This window comes from Puma concolor, chromosome C2 (genome assembly GCF_028749965.1).
Source record: "Puma concolor isolate L17-30 chromosome C2, mPumCon1.1.hap2, whole genome shotgun sequence".
NCBI lineage: Eukaryota > Metazoa > Chordata > Mammalia > Carnivora > Felidae > Puma > Puma concolor.
The window spans coordinates 153,951,873-153,972,106 of NC_141675.1; the positions used below are offsets into that span (position 1 = coordinate 153,951,873).

At 47.1% G+C, this 20,234-nt stretch overlaps 1 long non-coding RNA gene across 1 annotated transcript; it reads right to left on the reverse strand.

Moving 5' to 3' along the window:
• Window positions 1-16,702: 16,702 nt before the first annotated feature.
• LOC147577624 (uncharacterized) lies at window positions 16,703-20,191 on the reverse strand. The gene is made up of 2 exons (XR_015240456.1): window positions 18,307-20,191; window positions 16,703-18,099 (listed from the first exon to the last, which is right to left on the reverse strand). It is a non-coding gene; the product is annotated as an uncharacterized LOC147577624 (long non-coding RNA).
• Between the last annotated feature and the right edge of the window lie 43 nt (window positions 20,192-20,234).

Genomic DNA, 20,234 nt, shown 5'->3' on the forward strand with positions numbered 1-20,234 from the left:
AACATGGATTCAAAAATCCTCAACAAGATATTAGCCAACCGGATCCAACAATACATTAAAAAAATTATTCACCACAACCAAGTGGGATTTATACCTGGGATGCAGGGCTGGTTCAATATCCGCAGAACAATTAACGTGATTCATCACATCAATAAAAGAAAGGGCAAGAACCATATGGTCCTCTCAATAGATGCAGAAAAAGCATTTGACAAAATACAGCATCCTTTCTTGATAAAAACCCACAAGAAAGTAAGAATAGAAGGAACATACCTCAAGATCATAAAAGCCATATATGAACAACACAAGGCTCATAACATCCTAATGGAGAAAAACTGAGAGCTTTCCCCCTAAGATCAGGAACAAGACAGGATGTCCACTCTCACCACTGTTATTCAACATAGTATTGGAAGTCTTAGCCTTTGCAATCAGACAACACAAAGAAATAAAAGGCATCCAAATCGGCCAGAAAGAGGTCAAACTTTCACTCTTTGCAGATGACATGATACTCTATATGGAAAACCCAAAAGATTCCACCAAAAAACTGCTAAAATTGATTCATGAATTCAGCAGTTACAGGATATAAAATCAATACACAGAATCGGTTGCATTCCTATACACCAACAATGAAGCGACAGAGAAATCAAGGAATCGATCCCATTTAGAGTTGCACAAAAAAACATAAAATACCTGGGAATAAATCTAACCAAAGAGGTGAAAAATCTATACACTGAAAACTATAGAAAGCTTATGAAAGAAACTGAAGAAGATATAAAGAAATGGAAAAACATTCCGTGCTCCTGGATAGGAAGAACAAATATTGTTAAAATGTCGATACTACCCAAAGCAATCTACATATTCAATGCAATCCCTATCAAAGTAACACTAGCATTCTTCACAGAACTAGAACAAATAATCCTAAAATTTGTATGGAACCAGAGAAGACCCCGAATAGCCAAAGCAATCTTGAAAAAGAAAACCAAAGCAGGAGGCATCACAATCCCAGACTTCAAGCTATATTACAAAGTTGTAATCATCAAGACAGGATGGTACTGGCACAAGAACAGACACTCAGATCAAATGGAACAGAATAGAGAACCTGGAAATGGACCCAGAAACATATGGCCAACTAATCTTTGATAAAGCAGGAAAGAATATCCAGTGGAATAAAGACAGCCTCTTCAGCAAGTGGTGCTGGGAAAACTGGATAGCGACATGCAGAACAATGAACCTGGACCATTTTCTTACGCCATACACAAAAAGAAACTCAAAATGGATGAAAGACCTCAATGTAAGACAGGAAGCCATCAAAATCCTCGAGAAGAAAGCAGGCAGAAACCTGTTTGATCTTGGCCGCAGCAACATCTTACTCAACACGTGTCTGGAGGCAAGGGAAACAAAAGCAAAAATGAACTACTGGGACCTTATCAAGATAAAAAGCTTCTGCACAGCGAAGGAAACAATCAGCAAAACTAAAAGGCCACTGACAGAACGGGAGAAGATATTTGCAAATGACATATCAGATAAAGGGTTAGTATCCAAAATCTATAAAGAACTTCTCAAACTCAACACCCAAAAGACAAATAATCCAGTGAAGAAATGGGCAAAAGACATGAATAGACACTTCTCCAAGGAAGACATCCAGATGGCCAACTGACACATGAAAAAATGCTCAACATCACTCATCATCAGGGAAATACAAATCAAAACCACAGTGAGATACCACCTCACGCCTGTCAGAGTGGCTGACATTAACAACTCAGGCAACAACAGACGTTGGCGAGGATGCAGAGAAAGAGGATCTCTTTTGCACTGCTGGTGGGAATGCAAACTGGCGCGGCCACTCTGGAGAACAATATGGAGGTTCCTCAAAAAATTAAAAATAGAACTACCCTATGACCCAGCAATTGCACTACTAGGCATTTATCCACAGGATACAGGTGTGCTGTTTCGAAGGGACACATGTACCCCCATGTTTATAACAGCACTATCGACAATAGCCAAAGTATGGAAAGAGCCCAAATGTCCATTGATGGATGAATGGATAAAGAAGATGTGGTATATATATACAGTGGAGTATTCCTCGGCAATCAAAAAGAATGAAATCTTGCCATTTGCGACTATGTGGATGGAACTGGAGGGTATTATGCTAAGTGAAATTAGTCAGAGAAAGACAAATATCATATGACTTCACTCATGAGGACTTTAAGAGACAAAACAGATGAACATAAGGGAAGGGAACAAAAATAATATAAAAACAGGGAGGGGGACAAAACAGAAGAGACTCATAAATATGGAGAACAAACTGAGGGTTGCTGGAGGGGTTGTGGGAGGGGGATGGGCTAAATGGGGAAGGGGCACTAAGGAATCTACACCTGAAATCATTTCACTATATGCCAACTAATTTGGATGTAAATTTTAAAAAATAAAAAAGAAAATAAATTTTAAAAAAAAAGAAAGAAAATTTCCCTGGCTGATGCTAACATACAGTGACGATTGGGAACCACTGTTCAAGCAATAAAAGGGGAGAAGTCAGAAGTCCTTTACCACCAAATCTCACAAAGCCATGTGGTCATTTGATGAAAATATTTTGATTCCACGGTAAGGGTTCCCCAAAAGCCTACACATACCCTCTTCGAGAGACAAAATAGAACAGAAGAAGGTGTTGGCACCAGAGGGCAGCATGATGTCTGTCCAGTGGGGCAGGAGAGAGGGACGGGGAGGACAGTCAGGTTCACCTGAGCCTCAGAGAAGTCACGCTGAGGTTGGGATGTTCCAGGTCAGAAAGCAGGCTGCTGTCAGGATGTCTGCAAACCTTCACAGCCGTGAGCTGGGGCTGGATTTCATACTGAGAAAAGCCATGTCCATTTCACAGAAACTACCCTTAAAATCTTCCGCTGAGCGTTTTTTTAAAGTTTATTTACCTTGGGGCACCTGGGTGGCTCAGTAGGTTAAGCGTCCGACTTCAGCTCAGGTCACGATCTCGCGGTCTGTGAGTTCGAGCCCCGTGTCAGGCTCTGTGCTGACAGCTCAGAGCCTGGAGCCTGTTTCAGATTCTGTGTCTCCCTCTCTCTCTGACCTTCCCCCGTTCATGCTCTGTCTCTGTCTCAAAAATAAATAAACATTAAAAAAAAAAAAAAAAAAAAAAAAAAACTTAGACTTTTATAAAGCAAGCAATCCTGATCGGACATGAGCCCAAGCTATAGTAGAGCCAGTTTTTGATTCGCTGGTAAGTTCGCCTAAACCGTTTTTTGTTTCTCTCTTCATGATTTCATAGCTCACACGTCCACTATCCCATGCACATGCACACACACAATCTCACACACTTAGAACTTCTGAAGTTCCAGCCACCACCCATCTGTTCTTCTACTGGTGGCCAAGGTTAAGAGTGCGGGAGCTTGGCGCCCACTGAAAACAACCACACTCATTGTTACGGCCTCCGGGGAGAGTCTGCGAGCCCGCCTCCTTCCTCAACCTCAGAGCTTGTGCAGCCTTTCGGGACTGGCCTGGGGTAGGATCTGCTTCTCAGGAACCCAAGTATTTATAAGATTTCATTTGCTTTAAAGGAAACTAGGTATTGGCCACAAAGCAACAGGCTCCATTCGCGTTACTGACGCATCTGCAAACCTTTTTGAGAGCCGAGCACTGGTAGACGCTGTTGTAGGCGGCCACGTCTCCTCCCTTCCTGAACCTTCAGTGCGGGGAGGGAGGCTGGCAACAAACAAGAAAACAGCGATGCAAGGTATTGACGGTGTTATCAAGGAAAAGAAAGTGTGGTCGAGAATGACTGGGTGGGTGTGGGTCTTCCTCTGCTCGGGCTGCCAGTGGCTTGAACAACAGAACAAGGTTTCTCCCAGCTCCGCAGGCAAGATCAGAGTTAACAGGGCTGGTTTCTTCCATGGCGTGCAGACACAGTCTTCTCCCCGTGTCCTCACATGGTCATCCCTCTGTGCATGTCTGTGCCCTGATCTCGTCTCTTAGGGACACCAGTCAGATTGGATCAGGCCACCCTGGTGACCTTGTTGTAACTTAACCACTTCTTTATAGACCTTATCGCCAAATGCAGTCCCATTCTGAAGTACTGGCAGTCAAGTCTTCAGCCTGTGAATTTTGAAGGGACAAAGTTCAGTGCATAGCAGGGTTTGAGACGGTATCTCGGGCAGTACGGGAGGGAGAAGGGGTCGGACGAGGGATGCCCGTGGACTTACAGATGCACCAGAGTGACTTCTGAACTTGACCTCTTGGAGGTAACTTCAGAATGGAGGCCATAGAAGGGGAACATGAAGCAGGTGCTGGGACCTCAGCCTGGTCCCCGAGGTCAATTTCTTCATCAGCCCTGCTCCTGAGGGAGAGGGTGAGTCACTCCCCAGTGCCGCGGATGCCAGCAGTTGCCCTGCCACAGAAAGGTGCTGGAAGGATGCCTCCCGAAGCCGGGGAAGCCTTGCAAAGGGCACACCCACACCCCGGGGCTGGCGGCAGTAGAATTATCCTGCATCTTTGCAGCCTGAGGTCTAAAGAAACAGGGGTAGCCCCAAGCAATGCTTCTCTTTGGTTCAGTGTCCTTATAAAATAGCTTAATAGTTTTAATACCATCACTAGAAGTTAAAGAGAGCTTCCGGACGACCAGAGAAAGATGCTGGATGTGGCCGTAAGGATCAGAGAAGCACGGGAGGGAGCGCAGACAGGGGATCACCAAGATGCCAAGAACCGCCTGCGGTAGCAGGCACCACAGGGTGGACCCCAACCAGGCCCGTGGGGTCCCCTCGAGCACCAAGAGCTGCAACCTGGAGTAAATGCCGGGAGAGATCTCCCCAACCGAAAGAAAGGGGAGCATCAGACCCGTTGTTTTTACCATTGGGGGAAGAGGTGCCTGTTCGTGTTGCTGGTTGGAGAGGACAATAAGCCATCAAAGGCAGGGTTTCCAAAATCCCGGGGGAACCTAAAGCCGAGCTCCCATCCCCATAGCCTCTCTGGCCCACCACCTGCAGTGGCCAGTGCCGTGTTCACCAGCACCCGTTTCCTCCCCCTCCTGGGCATTTCCCACCTCCTTTACACGTCTCCGCTCAGCCAAGGAAGTGGGGGCAAAACTGATGACAGTGTGGCCAGGCATCGGCCATTGTGCTGGGTGGTAGAATGGGCTGGTGGAATGGTGGTACAATGGCTCCCATGGTTCCTGTCCCTGTTTCCTTGCCCTCAGGTGTAGCCACAGGATTTATTTGGGCCAATGGCACAATGGCAACCGAGCGAGAAGCAGAGATAGAATAAATGCTTGCACCTTGGGCTTGCCTTCTGGAGTCGCTGGGAACCCTTCTCCACCCCGTGACCAAGCCCAGGCTGGCCTTCCACAGGGTGACACTTCAGGGAGAGAGGCCCAGCCAAGCCCATCCCAGACCCTGCAGCCCCAGCGGAGTCAGCCCAGACCAGGACAACCACCCAGCAAGTCCACAAAACCATGAAAAACAATACATGTTTAGTGCCTAACCCACGAAGTCCACGGTGGTGTGTTGAGAATTAAAATCCTCCAAGTGGGCTCTTTCTTTATCTTCCAGCTGAAAGGAAGGGACTCTGAGGATCTAGAGAAAGAAGGAGGCAGAAAACAGAAGGAGCTTGGTCCCCAAGTGACCGGGTAGGGGTGAGTATTCCCGCCCCGCCCCCAACCCACATAGGTCGGAACATAAGTGAGCCATAAACTCGTCCTGTGTCAAGACCTTGAGGTAAGATGGCCAGAGAGGTAGACAGGATCTGTTAAACTGTGATAAGTCAGATTGCCTATTTCATAACAGCTTGATTAAAGTATCATTTACATACTAAAAAAAAAAAAAGTGTGTATTTCCATGAGTTTTGGTAAGTGTAGCCCTTACTGTCAAACAGTCAACACAGTCAAGTCTTAGAACACTTTCATTACCCTCAAAATTTCTGCCGTGTGCCTTTGCCCTCAGTACAGGCTCCTACCCTGCCCTAGGCAACCACTGGTCTCTTTTCTGCCTCTATAGTTTGGCCTTTTCTAGAATTTAATACAAATTGATCTGGACAATGTGTAGTCTTTTATGTATGCAATCTTTCACTCAGCATCATACTTTTCAGATTCACTCACGTCCTTGCATGTAACCACCATTTATTCTCTTTTGATGGCTAACTATCATTCCATTTAGGGATACGCAACATTTCGTTCATACATCAGTCAAGGGACATTAGGGTTGTTCTCACTTTTTGGCTATTACAAATAATGCTTCTAGAAACATTCATGTGCATGTCTTTTTGTGGTGTGTTTTCACTACTATTGGACAGACACCTAGGACTGGAATTGTGGGGTCATGTGGTAAGTTTAATGCTTAGGGTATGTTTCACTACAGAAGAAAGTACAAAACTGTTTATCCAACCATTTTGCATTCCTGCCACCAGTGTTGAAGAGTTTTAATTGCTCTCCATTTCTGCCAACGCTTAGTATTTTTATTCTTTTTTTTTTTAATTTTAGTTATTGGGACTCAGTTGGTTAGGCGTTCGATCACAGTTCTGCACTGATAGCATGGAGCTTGCTTGGGATTCTCTCTCCCCCTCTCTGCCCCTCCCCTGTCACGTGCTCTCTCTTTTTAAATAAACATGCCTAAAATTATATGTGCATATATGAATTTTACATATGCATTTATATATATTTTACATATATACGGTATACTCATATATACAGATATATACATATATACATATATTTATATATAATATATAAATCATATATTTTTTACATCTTGACATGTTTCCATTTAAGGTTTCTTCTATCCTTATGTATCTCAGTTACTATCCAAACTACTATCTGATGTCATTTCTCCTTAGCAGCTCTTTTAGCACAGGTCTGCTAGTGACAAACTCTGTTTTGTTTTCCCCTTTAAAAAACAAAAAATCAAGGGGCACCTGGGTGGCTCAGTTGGTTAAGAGTCCAACTTCGGCCCAGGTCACAATCTCACGGTGTGTGGGTTCGAGCCTTGCGTCAGGCTCTGTGCTGACAGTGCAGAGCCTGGAGGCTGCTTCGGATTCTGTGTCTCCCTCTCTCTCTGCCCCGCCCCCATTTACTCTCTCTCTCTCTCTCTCTCTCTCTCTCTCTCTCTCTCTCTCAAAAATAAACATCAAAAGAAATTTCTTTAATAATAAAAAAATAATTTAAAAAATTGAGAAATGGCTTTATTTTTATCTTCGGTTTTGAAAGAGTTCTTCACTGGTTATAGTTTTTTCCAGCACTTTGAATATGTCATTAAATGGAACAGGAAGCCACTGTTCTTTTACAGAAAGTGCAGTAAATTCACACTCTCTTTGGCTCTTCATGTTTCTGTGAAAAGTCAGCAATAAATCCTATTTTCCATCGTTCCCTGTACATGATGTAACATTTTCATTTTGTTCCTTTAAAAATGTTTCCTTAGGGGCGCCTGAGTGCCTCAGTCAGTTGGGCGTCCGACTTCAGCTCAGGTCATGATCTCACGGTTCGTGACTTTGAACTCTGCGTCGGGCTCTGGGCTGACTGCTCAGAGCCTGGAGCCCACTTCAGATTCTGCGTCTCCCTCTGTCTGCCCCTCCACTGCTTGCACTCTGTTTCTCACATTATCTCAAAAATAAATAAACATATTTTTTTTAAAAATTTCATTTACCTTTGGCTTTCAGCAATTTAACTATAAGGTGTTTTTCTCTTTGTTCTGTAGATAATGGCTGTCATTCCATCAAATTCAATTGTTCTTTCTTCTGACATCTGACTCATGCCATGAGCTTTTTATTTCAGTTAGTGTACTTCAAGATCCAGAATTTCCATTTGCTTTTTTCCATTTCTGTTGAGATTCCTTGTGATTCATTGTGAGCATATTTTCCTTTAGTTCTTTGAACACATCTTTAATAGCTGCTTTGAAGTCCTTATCTGCTGCATGTCACGTCCGAGCTCTTCAGAGTCAGTTTCCGTTGACTGGTTTCCCCGTCTCCCTTCCCTGAGTTTGCAGAATACTTTAACTTTTCTTTGCAGGTCTGCCCCTTTTTTTATTTAAAACCATACATTGTAGGCAACCTGCGGTAGCCATTCTGGATCCTGCTTTGTTCTGAGTGTTGTTCGGTTTTTTTTTTTTTTTTTTAATTTTTTTTTTTCAACGTTTATTTATTTTTGGGACAGAGAGAGACAGAGCATGAACGGGGGAGGGGCAGAGAGAGAGGGAGACACAGAATGTGAAACAGGCTCCATGCTCTGAGCCATCAGCCCAGAGCCTGATGCGGGGCTCGAACTCACGGACCGCGAGATCGTGACCTGGCTGAAGTCGGACGCTTAACCGACTGCGCCACCCAGGCGCCCCTGAGTGTTGTTCGTTTTAATAGACAATTAACTTGCCTCAACTTTGCCTGCAAATCTATGTCACTTTCAGTGGATAGCCACTGATAGCTCTGCTTATTATTTTTATTTGTTTAAGTCTGGCTCCTGGGGTTTTCCCCCCACGTGCATAGTTTTGTAGTCAGGCAATGACTTGGGCAGAGATTATGCTAAGACACTTCAGGCCAGTAAGTCTTCCGTCTCCACTGTCTACACTGCGTGTGGACTGAGGGATGTTTTCACAAGGGCGACAAGTTTAGCACTCTCCCAGCCTTCAACTTTTGCTGGATCTCCTATGGTTCCAGTATGCCTACACAGTTTAGCCACCAGCCAAGAATGTATGTGAGATTTGTCATCCATAGTCTTCTTTGGCTCTCTCGCTTCCAAAACTTCGTTCTTAAATTTCTAGTTGCTCTGTCAATCCCCTGATTCAAATCTGTTGTATGTAGTTGGTAAAGTCACAAGTGTTCACCACCTGAGCTGGGTGAGATGGGAATGCCGGGATGCCTCCAGGCAAGATGGCCACAAAACTCACCGTTCTGCCCGAGGTGGTATCAGTTTCCATGGGCACATTCTTCTCAAGTTGTTGCCTATCTTTAGTCGTTTTCCAATGGCCTGAAATGACTATCCTTGAAATCACCTGACTTCCTCACTACATTACCAAAAGCAGTCCCTAGATTTCATCCTAAAGGAAAGAGAAAGCCACTGCAAGGTCGTGAGCTACAAAACAGTATGAATCCAGCTCTGTATTCTTAAATGCCCACTCTGACTGCTGTGTGGGAAATCAGTTGGTTAGGGAAAGTTCTAGTTAGAGTGCATGTAGTAGCAAGTTAACAAGAAACACAACACAATGAGCTGCAACAACGAAAGAGATTTGTTGTGAAATAACTAAAAAATCCTGAGGTAGGACAGCACATTGTGAGCCTTGTATTCATGATGTCTTCAGAACTGGAGTTCTATGTCCCTGGGATGCCAATGGATCTGTCTCAAGCCCTCATGATACTGAGATGTCTCCTCCAGGCTCCATGTACCTCATTTATATCCAAGGAGAGGGATGGTGTCTTTCCCCAACCATTTTACAAAGCTCTGAGCTTCCCTCTGATTGAACCAATATGCACACTCCTAAATTAATCACCATGACCCAAAGAATTCAACGTGTAGACTGATTTCAACTGATCAGGACAGACCTCTCCCTCCACCCCCCCGCAGCCATCCACCCACCCAAACCCCATAACTGGGTATCTCTGGGACCTGTTAGAAAGGAGGAAGGACTCAGAGGAGACTGAGGAGACAGCCCACGAGGAGTGGCCCTGATTCCATTGTTCATTGCCAGTCATATTAGTCAGTCTGGGCTGTCATAACAAAATATCACAGACTGTGGGACTTAAACAACAGACATTTATTTTCCCAGAGTTCTGGAGGTTGGAAGTCCAAGATCAAGGTGTTTTCAGGGTGAGTTTCTGGGGACACCTGCCTCCTTGGCCACCTTCTCCCTGTGTCCTCACATGGCCTTTTCTCTGTGCCCATGTGTGGAGAAAGAGATTTCTGTTGTCTCCTCTTCTTCTTATAAGGACACCAATCTTGGTGGATTAGGGCCCCACCCTTACCTACTCATTTAACCTTAATGATTTTTAAAAGCCCAGTCTCCAAACGCAATCACATTGGTGGTTAAGTCTTCAAGGAATGAATTGGGGTGGGAGAGGGGCATAACACCAGACAAGGGGCAAGGATCTGGGTCTCCTCCATTCTGGCCAGCATAGCTTCAGATCAACAATGAGCCGGCACTCCAGCCTGGAGATTTTGCACTGGACTCCCTGGCCAGCCTGGTAGGGAAGGGAGGAAGGGAGAGCCATTAAAAAAAATAAATAAAAATTAAAGCAATAGCTAAGATTGAAGACTGGAAAATATACCACTCATTATAATGAAGGGATTAAGGCAGTGGCTGTCAGCTGTGACGCAAATACAGTGGCCACATCCTAAGCACTAGACTTTTAAGTTCCAAACCATCCATAAGTCAGGGGGGGAAATGGTAATTGAAAATGAAAAATAAAACCATATCTAAAACAAATAAGTCAATTTTGAACCCAGGGAAGAATTATAATTAGATCTGCCCTCCCACAGTGTGTTGCTGGTGTGGTGGCCTGAGGACTGCTCTCCACACCATGGAAATATGCCTCCTCAGCTGCCTCCCACCTCCCTCCTCTGCATTTTCTTCCCATTCTTCCCCCAGGGCTGAGCAGAGTTATCCTTCCCTGACGGCCCAGATCTCTCTCTAATTCCTTACCCAGGCTGCCCCACAGAGCAACTGTTCTCTGATTTTGCTATGGACTGAGTTATTGTCCTTCACACCATGTCTCCAAATTCATACCTTAAAACCTAACCCCCAGTGTGATGGTATTTGGGGACGGGGTCTTTGAGAGGTGATAAGGTCATGAAGGCGGAGCCCTCACAATGGGATTGGCATCCTTTATAACAGGAGACATGAGAGAGCTTGCTTCCTTTCTCTTTCCACCAGATGAGGACACAAGGAGAAAACGGCCATCTGCAAGCCAGAAAGAGTCCTCACCAGAAACTGAATCTGCCAGCATCTTGACTTTGGACTTCCCAGCCCCCAGCACTGTTAAGAGTAAGCTTCTGTTGTTTAAGGTGCCCAGGCTATGGTATCTTGCTTGTTATAGCAGCCTGAGCCAACGAAGATACTCAACAGCTCTCCTCCTCCTGCCCCACACAGTCTGCCCCAGTCCTCAGGGGACAGAACTGTCACCTGGAGAGACGTCCAGCCGAGAGGAGCCTGTTTGACTGGAGACCTCTAAACCAAATAGAGTTGATTCTCGTTATTCGTGGTAGTCGTAAAGTCTCCATGAACACTGGCTTGGTAAGTACTGAACCACTGCTCCTAGGGGAGATATGAACATGTATACAGTGTCCACCTATCTCAAAGATTACAATCTTCAATTCTAAAAACAACTCATCTGGGGAGATTCTATTTTCTTTACTTTATGAAAGAGAAACAAGGCTTAGCAGTACTAAGTGACTTGTCTGAGGGTATAACCACCAACAGATGCCAGAGTTGGGGTTCGACACCATCCAAACGGCCCCAGAGCCTCTTAGTCTACACTGCACTGTCCACTCCCGCATCCACCCTCCTGCTATCACAGGACAAGAGCACAGGGCGTCCCTTCGTTCAACCTCAGTTGGAAACACGCACCAGGCGACTCATTTCGCTACTCTGTGCATGTCCACATGAATGGCCAAAAAAGTCTTGGGAATATTGACCTGGGGCTTACAAATAAATGTTAATGGAGAGGAGAATTAACAAATATGGAATCCACAAATTCTGAGGACTGGCTGCACTTCTCTGCTGCTGTAACATGAATAGTCAGGAGAGAAACCAGCCTTGAGAGGACATCTGTAGATGGGGCTGTTGTGTCTGTCACTCGTCTGGGACAGTGGGACAGATCCAGGCATCCATCAGGTAGGCTCCTCACTGACCACAAACTCCACAAGAACAGAGGCTGGGTCTACCTTGCCCACCACTCCATCTCCACTCCTTGGAAGGAAGTATGTGCTGAGTGGTGGCCAGAGGGAGACGAATACTGAGGCTGAGAATTGGTGCCTTAACATGGGTCTTTATGAAGACGAAACAAAAGATTTAATGGGCATCCCTGAATACACACTCAGAAATGAGATCTGAACGAGGAGATTTAAAAGAAAAATAGCGTGGGGGCTCCTGGGTGGCTCAGTTCATTGGGCAGCTGACTTCAGCTCAGGTCATGATCTCATGGTTCATGGGTTTCAGCCCCACGTCGGGCTCTTTGCTGTCAGCACAGAGCCTGCTTCAGATTCTCTGTCTCTCTGTCTCTCTCTCTCTGCCTGTCCCACACGTACACTCTCACCCTCTCAAAAAACAAAACAAAACAAAACAAAAAACTTTACAAGTAAAACTATAGAAATCTTATGAAAGAAATCGAAGAAGACACAAAAAAAATGGAAAACGATTCCATGCTCCTGCATAGGAAGAACAAATATTGTTAAAATGTTGATACTACCCAGAGCAATCTACATATTCAATGCAATCCCTATCAAAGTAACACCAGCGTTCGTCACAGAACTAGAACAAATAATCCTAAAATTTGTATGGAACCAGAAAATACCCTGAATAGCCAAAGCAATCTTGAAAAAGAAAACCAAAGCAGGAGGCATCACAATCCCAGACTTTAAGCTATATTACAAAGCTGTAATCATCAAGACAGTATGGTACTGGCACAAGAACAGACACTCAGATCAATGGCACAGAACAGAGAACCCAGAAATGGACCCACAAATGTATGGCCAACTAACCTTTGACAAAGCAGGAAAGAATATCCAGTGAAATAAAGACAGTCTCTTCAGCAAATGGTGCTGGGAAAACTGGACAGCGACATGCAGAACAATGAACCTGGACCACTTTCTTACACCATACGCAAAAATAAACTCAAAGTGGATGAAGAACCTAAACATAAGACAGGAAGCTCTCAAAATCCTAGAAGACAAAATAGGCAACAACCTCTTTGACCTCGGCCACAGCAACTTCTTACTCAACACGTTTCTGGAGGCAAGGGAAATAAAAGCAAAAATGAACGATTGGGACATCAAGATGAAAAGCTTCTGCACAGCGAAGGAAACAATCAGCAAAACTAAAAGGCAACCGACAGAATGGGAGAAGATATTTGCAAATGACATATCAGATAAAGGGTTAGTATCCAAAATCTATAAAGAACTTCTCAAACTCAACACCCAAAAGACAAACAATCCAGTGAAGAAATGGGCAAAAGACATGAATAGACACTTCTCCAAGGAAGACATCCAGATGGCCAACTGACACATGAAAAAATGCTCAACATCACTCATCATCAGGGAAATACAAATCAAAACCACAATGAGATACCACCTCACACCTGTCAGAGTGGCTGACATTAACAACTCAGGCAACAACAGATATTGGCAAGGATGCAGAGAAAGAGGATCCCTTTTGCCTTGTTGGTGGGAAAGCAAGCTGGTGCAGCCACTCTGGAAAACAGTATGGAGATTCCTCAAAAAACTAAAAATAGAACTACCCTAGGACCCAGCAATTGCACTACTAGGCATTTATCCACAGTATACAGGTGTGTTGTTTCGAAGGGACACATGCACCCCCATGTTTATAACAGCACTATCAACAATAGCCAAAGTATGGAAAGAGCCCAAATGTCCATTGAAGGATGAAGGGATAAAGAAGATGTGGTATATATACACAATGGAGTATTACTCAGCAATCAAAAAGAATGAAATCTTGCCATTTGCAACTAGGTGGATGGAACTGGAGGGTATTATGCTAAGCAAAATTAGTCAGAGAAAGACAAATATCATATGACTTCGCTCATATGAGGACTTTAAGAGACAAAACAGATGAACATAAGGGGAGGGAAACAAAAATAATATAAAAACAGGGAGGGGGACAAAACAGAAGAGACTCTGAAATACAGAGAACAAACTGAGGGTGGCTGGAGGGGCTGTGGGTGGGGAGATGAGCTAAATGGGCAAGGGACATTAAGGAGGACACTTGTTGGGATGAGCACTGGGTGTTATATACGTAGGGGATGAATCACTGGAATCTACTCCTGAAATCATTATTGCACTATATGCTAACTTGGATGTAAACTAAAGAATAAAAATAAAAAATAAAAAAATAACAAAAATAATAAAAAAGTAAAATAGTGTGGATATTTTTTATAATTCATTGGTTTGAGGTTATTTTTTTCCCCTAATTATAAAAATAATTCGTGTTCATTGTTGGGGGAAAAATTTTTTTTCTTAATTTTTTTTTTAATGTTTATTTATTTTTGAGACAGAGAGAGACAGAGAATGAACAGGGGAGGGGCAGAGAGAGAGGGAGACACAGAATCGGAAACAGGCTCCAGGCTCTGAGCGGTCAGCACAGAGCCCGACGCGGGGCTCGAACTCACGGACCGCGAGATCGTGACCTGAGCCGAAGTCAGACGCTTAACCGACCGAGCCACCCAGGCGCCCCGGGAAAAAATTTTTTTAAGTAAAAAGCATAAAAGTGCCAACCCTCCACCACCTAAAAACAATTATGACTAAATCTGAGCCAATATTCTTCCAGTGTTTGGTCCAGTGTTTGACTACAGTTTGTTTTCCTCATAGATCCCTGCGCCCCACGCCCCTCTCCAATATCCCACTTCATGCCACAGGGAGGGGACGCCCATGCAGAGCTTAGGGTACAGGAGCCAAACTCTGGACATCTCCAGTCCCCAGATGTGAGGGCTTGGCCTAAACCAGAAGGATGGAGATCCAAGACCAGTCTGAGCTGGTCCTTACCGTCCCCAGAGACGAGACTGCATGGAATTGGAGGAGGAGGGTGGGGACAGAGTGTAGATGTTGCTGGGGGGCCCCTACATGCATCTGGCTTCCCAAGCCAGGGCCGGGCAGAGGCCGGCACGACGGAACAGCAACATCACGGGGCAGAGCCATCCCTAGGTGGGGCCTGGCAAAATGCCCGACCCCAGAATTTTACCAGAACTACAAGAGACTGAGTCCCCCGACACAGGAGCAGAAGGCATGCCCCTCTGCAGTGTCAGAGGGTGGCCCTGAAACAGCCCTCCCCATCCCCAGACACCCCAGCAAGCTGGGCACACTTGACTGCACCCCCATGTGGCTGAGCTAACCCCTGGAGAATGGAGAACACGGATCAAGTGGAAGCCCATGTCCCCGGACACTGGCGGGAGAAGCCGGGACAGGCCTTCTCAGTGTGACCCCTGCCCTGAGGCCCAAGTCAGTGCCTCACTGTCCCCCGGGACACCCTGGGAAAAGGACTCTCTCTGAACTGACACAGATTTAGTTCCTGTCGCTGGTGGAATGTGGGCCCAAAGGAGAAATGATAATCCAGCCACAGGAAACCTGACTTGTGTGGCCAGTCAGGTGTGGGCATGGAGTGCACTCGAGATACATAGATCTTTCTTCTCCAGCGGGGCGTGTTCTGATATTTTGCTCTGATTTCTACTCACAGAGAAACTCATGATAATCCTGAATTGCTGTGGCTAAAATCCCACTTCCCAATTGTGGGAAAGCCCTCACTGTTCTCTCATCTCTGCTACAATGGTGGCTTCTGGCTTCAGGTCCGTAACTCTTACCTGCCGAGAATTCTTACCTGAACATGGTGTAAGTTCACGGCCACGTCTTCCAGGGCTGACTCTCCACCCTCTCATCTTTGTTCCTGCCCAGTGAGTTCCCCAAAGTCCTGACAGAGCGTCTCCCCCACCCTCGAGCTCGTCCATCCAGATGGCTCAGCTGCTAGGGAGCCAGGAACGCGTGCTGTCCGGCTGTCCAGCTCCATGGACATCCAGAGGCCGAACGGACGGTTACTGGCTGAGCGGGTAGGGGCAGCTTTTGGAAAAGGCAGCACGTAGCTGAGTCTTGAAAAAAGCGGCAGGTAGGGTGGGAAAGATACAGTAATCTGGATGAACAAGGAGCCTGAACAGGGATCAGCTCTTTGGAGTTGATCTGACAAACAGGAATGGCAGGATTCCCAGATCACAAGGGGACTGTCCTCTGGGGGCATGGTAACAGGGAGTGGAAGGGGGGACACAGGGGCACCGGGGCTGATGAGAAAACCAGTGTGGCACTAAAACAAGCCTTCTGCGGACCTGACAGGCTAGTCTGAGAATGGGCGAGCGCGCCATCTGAGAGCAGTTGGACCCGGTGAGCTAGGGCAGACACACCGCACCGCATACCAGCACAGACTGTTGTTCCAGAAGCACCAGAAGCCAGGGGGCCGGAGGTGGGAAGATGGCTCCAGGTCCTTCTTCAGCAGGACCGAAAGAAGGTTCTAGAAGCGAGTTGGTTAAGCGTCTGACTCTTGGTTTCGGCTCAGATCATGATCTCGTGGTTCGTGGGTTCAAGCCCCCCATCGGGCTCTATGCTGGCAGCTCAGAGCCTGCTTGGGATTCTCTCTCTCTGCCTCTCCCCCATCTGTGCCGTCTCTCTTTCAAAATAAACTTAAAAAAAAAGAGAGAGAAGGTTCTAGAACAGGAGAGAAGTAAGCATGTTTGTGAATGGAAATACAACATCCTAGGGAGAGAAAGAAAATGAAGATTCAATCAAAAACCTAAGCAGATCATCAGTCAAAAAGCAGAAATGCTTTTCTGGTTATAAATAACATCTAAAACTTTCTAAATAAAAAGGACTTCATATCTTAAAAGTCCCAACATTTCTGTGAACTTGTAGTAATTGCATGGCCTTTTATCCTTTCCTCAAGATACCTTTAAAGTTCACTGCAGCTATGAGGATTCAACGTAAATCATTCTGTTTCCTTTGAAATAAATACACTCTGAGCTATTTTGGTGTGGGTCATGTTTAATAACGGTTTCACAATGTGTAGACACGAATACATGAACAACCTCACATTTAATATTATGAGATTGAGCAGACAGCCAAGTTATTAATATGTGGTTTAAATCCAGCACTCTGGCCGTTTAGAACAGGCAGCGGAATTTCTGAGTAATCGCCAGCAATGCTCAGTCTGGCAGCCACATGGCAACCGAAGAGACAGGTTGTTTTGTTACAAACATCAAAGGCCCGCATTTGCCCCAGTGGAGACCCCCACCATTCGGCGCACTCGCAGAGCAAAACCATCGCGAGTCCGGGGGGTGAGAAGGCCTCGGGGGCGCCCACGGACCCCACCGCAGGCCAGCAGCTCAGGGACAGGGTAGGCCAGCGTGCCCGCCGATTCTGGGGCCTTGCCCAGGCCCCGCATCTCCTGAAGTTGGAGGCATTCTGGGGTGGACAGAGGAACCCAGCCTCTTCTGGGATGAGCTTAGAAAGCAGCCTGGATGGAGCTCGTCTCGGCCGGGCTGGCTGGTACCTTGCGTCCGCCACCGGGTCTGCGGGCCAGGCCTAGCGGGTAGCGCTGTCTGGATTCTGACTCAGGGCGGTGGGCGGACATGCCCTGGGACGGCCGCCCTGGCATTTCAGCAGCTCCTGGCCGGGCCTCACCAGGCTCGTCCAGAGGACTTGACATTCCAGGAAGACGCTGTCAAATGCCGTATTGCGTCTAGGGCGCAGTTCTGCCGCCAGCTCTCAGACTTCTGGTCCGTTACGCTTAACTGAACGCCCGCAAAGATCCCTCGCCTGGCATCTTCCTGCACCGCGGCCCACACGCCCTGTGGCTTCCTTTCCAGCAGGGACTCAGACCCTCAGCTCCCCAACTGGCACAGCAGGAAACAGTTCCCACAGAGACTTCTGAACGGACAAGGGGATGAGCGTCGGGAGGGCCAGGTGGAGGGCCGAGTGCAAGACGCCCCCAGAAGCCCGCGGTGGGAGGGACCCCAGCTGCCGCTCCGTGCCCAGAGCCACACCTGGGACTTGAGATGTGGGGCTGCTGAGGTGGGGAACCTGGTTCTTTCGGATCAGTTCCATCCCTGGGAGGCTGAGCCATCTCTGGTCACTGGGTTTCCAGTCTTCTGGATGGTTCCAGCGGTGAGGCCCAGGAGCCCTGCATTCCCAGCCTCGGGCAGGCAGTTTTGTAGGAAAAGCCAAGCTGCTTAAGTCCAGCCCTCACCAGGGCTGGACCCCGTGGGGCCCAAACTCCAGGGGCTCTTCCTCGGCCTGTTCCAAGGACGGTATGAAATGACAACTGTAAACGTGTCCAGGCAGTGTCAGGCGCGGCACGGTCCCCCTCCCTGGGCTCAGTCACAGGAGCTCCTCTTCCAGGATGCAGTCCGGGTTGCAGGGGACTAACAGCACCCCGAAACGGCAACGCGGACGGAGAAGGGGGAGGGAGGCTTAGTAACTCTTCGGTCCTGTTTCTAAGTAAGCAAAACTGACGTTCACACAAGAAACTGCACTGACCTGGCCTCTGTGAAAACCCTCTCCTCTCTCTCCCCCAGATCTGCTTAGTGGACCCAGACGGCATAGGTGAATTCGCAGGAACCAGGGCTCACCTGTCTCTTGTGAGCCATGTCGACGACACTCAGAATGATGTGCCCTTCGCCTCCCTCCTTTCCTTTCCCGAATCAGTAATGGGGTGACCGTGTCGTGGCCTTCACTAGGCAAAACGTAACCTGCAGAGAATACCGCGAGGCTCCCATTTGTGGCCATAAACAGTAGATTTCAGCAGCACCAGAGGGTTCCTTAAATAGGTCACCAGATCGGAGCCACTGGTGCTTTTCACACTCAAAAACGTTTGTGGCAACCGGATTTCACGTGAGGGGTGGTGGCCCACAGCTCAGACACCCAGCACCCAGACACTCTGAAGTCGGGTAATGACATTAAGACGCTACACCCTGCGGAAGGTACGACAGGCGACAGCGCCTCCTGTTGCTGCAGGCTCCCGAGCAAGCCTCACCTGAGCTTTCCTTGAGGGCACCTTGCGGGGAGCGCACCTGTGAGCGATCCGCGTGGACCCTGAACAACCAGGGCTGTGGGCGGCCGGCAGTGCGGACGCTCTCTCCTCATCGTTCCGGCACATCCTCCTCTCTGCCCCGCTCCCCAGCCCAAATTAAAGATCACAGGACTTGAATACGGTTCAGAAAGGAGTGTCCGCTGGCATTAAAAAGAGAGACGTCAGCATCGTAGGTGACCATTTCGGTTCATCCTGATCACTCTTCTCCAGAAACCACCACCGTTCACATCAGTGACTTACTCATATGAATAGAACGACAGATTCTAGGTCTCTGAAGAGTTACTGATCTGTTACTCTTAATGAATCTCAGTGCAAAGTAAGGAACGTTTTACAAGCCCCCCGCCCAATAGTGATGAACCCAACCACTCGCTGCACACCTCCCCCAACTACACCACTCCTGGCCGTTATGTTGCCAAGAATCGTGGTTCTTGAGTTCGGCATGCAGTACTGAGAAGGGACGGTGGGGGGGAGGGCAGTGCCTGTCGCTCTATCCTGGCTGCACCGGGCAGTCGGGACCCTCGGGACAGGCACACAGGCATGTGCACGCGGAAGTACCATCCTCCTGTTCATCAAAAGCCATTTTTGTATGTTTATATTTACAACCACCCAACCACACAAGCAGACAGATTCTTCCTCACTGAGCAGATGAAAAACGGACACCTGAAGGAAGAAACGCTTACTGCACACTTCCATTAACTCGTTAATTTTCCTTTCTGGTTCTATCTGCAGTTTACAGATGAGAAAACTGGGGCTCCCAAGGGCCTTACGGCATCTACCCACAGCCACACAGCCGGTAGGGGACGGCCTGGGATTTGCTCATTTCTAAGGTCGCTCTGTGTTCGTTACCACACTAACCTGCAGTGCAAGAAAAGGCTCCAGACGAGACCCCCAAAGCCACCATCGGGCTCTGCAAACACACTTCTGAACGGATGCATCCACTTCTGCAACGAGGAGGATACTGCAACGTCCCACACAAGGGCACATTCACGTGCGCCGCACGCAAGGCCAGGGGCAGTGAGAGTGGGGAGCCATGTCCCCACCCCAGCCCATCTGGGAGGTACAAGGACGCGGTCTAAATCCGTAACATACAAACGATTCCGTAACTAAGAAGATGAAAAAGAGATGAGAAGCATTTCTCAACTCCAACATTTGAAAATCTGCGTTCACCAATGCAGTTTAGTGTGTGGTCTTACGTCGTGGCTCAGCTACATGGAGCTCAGGACTCCCCCCACATCCTAACGACGGCAATCCCCATGGTGCTGGGGCCACGGCACAGTGGGAGCTGTACCAGGCCCGGAAAAGTCTGCGCAGAGGCCACCGTCAGGTGGTACTGAAAAGTGAGGAAATGCTCATTTCTTTTTGTTTCATTTTGAGCAAATATAGAACCTTGTTACCCTGTCAATTTTTACCCATACACGCAAAAAAAAAAAAAAAACCCACACAGAATTTTTGCACTAAAGTAACTAT